The sequence below is a fragment of the Frankliniella occidentalis genome, unplaced genomic scaffold, assembly GCF_000697945.3.
Source record: "Frankliniella occidentalis isolate FOCC.00 unplaced genomic scaffold, Focc_3.1 Scaffold303, whole genome shotgun sequence".
In the NCBI taxonomy this organism is placed as follows: domain Eukaryota; kingdom Metazoa; phylum Arthropoda; class Insecta; order Thysanoptera; family Thripidae; genus Frankliniella; species Frankliniella occidentalis.
In genome coordinates this window covers 119729-122534 of record NW_026267428.1, presented here as the reverse complement: position 1 = coordinate 122534, position 2806 = coordinate 119729, and the positions used below count along the sequence as shown (strand labels likewise).

The 2806-nt window shown below is 45.3% G+C and overlaps 2 protein-coding genes across 2 annotated transcripts in view; one reads left to right on the top strand and one right to left on the bottom strand.

The window, feature by feature from the left end:
- The window catches only part of LOC127750980 (uncharacterized), a 31118-nt gene that overhangs the window by 9871 nt on the left and 18441 nt on the right, over positions 1-2806 (bottom strand). The window lies entirely within an intron of this gene.
- The window catches only part of LOC113216424 (mitochondrial basic amino acids transporter), a 30211-nt gene continuing 29769 nt past the window's right edge, over positions 2365-2806 (top strand). Inside the window, exon 1 of the mRNA XM_052273805.1 lies at positions 2365-2668. The gene's annotated coding sequence lies outside the window, so the exon portion shown is untranslated. The remainder of the gene's footprint in view (positions 2669-2806) is intronic.

The window sequence follows — 2806 nt, the reverse complement described above, 5'->3', positions numbered from 1 at the left end:
TCTTACCTTAGATAGATTCAAGGCTGGATTGCGCTACAGGATTGACAGCTTCTGAGTTACAAGCATAAGCCTTGCTTGGGGTATCGCCGCGTTCAACTGGACCGCAGCCACCGCAGCGACTACATGGCGTGGTGTAGAGCCGCAACATGGGGTAGCGTCAAACAAGAGCGTGGCCCTGAGCAGTAATTTTTTTTTTGCCCATTCATTAGCTTGAGACTGAGACATTCGTCAGCAGCCTTCTCCAGCTTAGGCAACCTTTTGGGTTTCAGAGTCAGTATGTCTCTATTTGACCTTCAGTCATAAGAAACCACTGAGATCCCCACAAAAATATACGTGCCTTTTCAGAAATAATCTTTAGATAATACCTGTGATGTGCTCCGGGGCACTAGCTGTCACCATGCCTATATCTCATGGGATATTTTGATTTTCTAAATGGTCCTAATGGAAGCTTATCATCCCTGGAAATCAAGGTTACACTACTGTCCCTACTAGAACAGACCATCCGATAAATGACAGTAACTGCCCCGAAATCACCCAATTTGTGCTTATTAAAACTTGGGATGCCTACTGCTGCGATACCACCGGATATTTCTCCACCCCTGTCTTCCAATCAAGTAAATGGGTCGAGAGGTTACGATTTCACAACTTAGCTGGTTGTGATACAGAATGATCTGTTTCTACCAGCCTGTTGACATTAAGTGCCCCTGACAGTTAGTGCCCCACCTCCCCGCTTCATATTTAGTAAAAAATAAAAAATGCAAAATAAGATGCATGTGAACAAAAACACAGTAAATACTAGTAAATTCTGGAAAAGTTTTCAAGGAATGGCCACAGCAAACTGTAAGTTTGGTTTTAAAACAAGAGGTTAACATGGCTCTTACAAAACCATAGCACATATTATGTTGCTTCACTTGTAAGATTTGCGAGACTTCTTCTTTTCTTTAGACTTGTTCACAAACATTTTCCTGAAACTAAATTTATCAACCAGTCATCTCATTTGAATGGTGGAGGAGATGACCGCAAAGATAATTTTTCTACCCTTCCATAATGTATGATTACCTAGCTCTGTACAGTTAGAAGCAGACATGATAAAGATAAAGTAGATGGTAAAAAATTCAAAACTGTCAGTTGCATAGCTATTGAAAAGCATGTTGAAATTTACACCAACCAAGTAAACACGAAACAGTCACTTCAAATCATTTGACTGGTTTTTGACGTCAAAGTTAGCGATTTTCTGGCTAAATTTAGACTGCCTGGTCAATATTAAGGCAGAAAGTTGCTCCTTTTGACATCAAAGGTCAGTCAAATGACTCTCAAGTGACTGTTTCGCTGTTTCGTGTTTATGGGGAATTAAAACTTAATGACATGTTGTGTTGTTTACATTTCATTACTGATAAATGTAGGTTAACTTAGGGTGGTAATCACCCCATTACTTCCATAGCTAACAAAAGTTTCTAAGTCTTACTTGACAAAGTGTTTGTAATTTTTGACCACAAATAGCATACACCAAAATTTCTCTATGAAGTCTTACCTCTTAGTCAAATACAAAAAATGACTCGACAAAAAGAGTTTATCGTTTTTTTAATTATTGTTTATTGCTTTAAAACATTTAGACGGAGTACATTCGCCCAACCACTAACCCATTTCATTTCTCTGCTTAGCCTTTCCCAACCCCACAAACCTCGGGTCGGAAAGGGCTCACGTAAACAACTTCGGTGTGGATCTTTAGATGCTAAACACGGCTAGGGGAGAAAAGGCATGCTATATTTTCCATACACACGTAGCAAGGCAGCATATAAAGCCATCTGGCAGTGGTGGGGGAACTTGACTGCGAATAGTCGGAGACCCGACTTCGGTGTCGGTGTGACGGGAGCCGCTCGGATCAACGCACTTTCACCGCGTAAATCTTGCCACTCCAGATTTAGAAAAGTGGTTATCAAATGACTTTTATTTGGCCTACCATCCTCGTGAGCAACAAATTTATTTACTTTTCATTTGAAAATAACTAAAAATATTTCATTTTTGCGACGAACCGACTTCAAATTCAAGGAAAACAAAAGGAAGTTAGTTGCGATAGCGTTGGCCAACATGTGTTGTGGGCGCGACGGTTTCCGCCTGCGGCGCACCACCGTTCAAACCCCGCCGCGGCCTATGCACGCTCCACGCGACGCGGCGCGCACCCGTGCCCGCCGCCCGCCCCATTTGTTTGGCGCTGCGGGCGCAGCAGCTCTGGCGGCAGTCGTGGTGAAATAATCCTAATCGGCCCCGCGGGTGGGCCCCCGGGGGGAAAATAGGGGGGGGGGTCATCACAGACCCTCCTCCCCTGCGCGAAGATCGGCGCGATTGAGGAGGTCCGTCGTTATCGCTTTGCCTCTTGCAGCCGCTCCCCTCTCGCTCCCGCTCCGCCGGACCTCCTCCCGGACCTCGTCGGCGCTTTGCCCCGCGAGGCGTCAGTCACCACAGCCCATCACCGCCAAGCAGATCGTGTACACTCGTCGTCTTTGTCGTTGTTTTGTTGTTGTCGTCGTCGTTGTCACCTGTCGCCCTTCGTCACCATGACGGCCCCGCCTACGCCCGCGTGCGCACCGCTCTGGAAATGAACCTGCCGATATTGTGAGTCGCAGCTGACTCCACCCCACTCCCAGCACAACGGGTAGCTGAAAATGCTGTGAGTACACTATATATAATATAATGTCCGGCGCGGTGGCATCAGATTCCTCTTAAATAGGCAAACTGATGTTAAGTGCATATATTTCTCTCTGAAATCTCCGTATTTCTTGTTCTCTTTTCTACAGCGACGCGTACT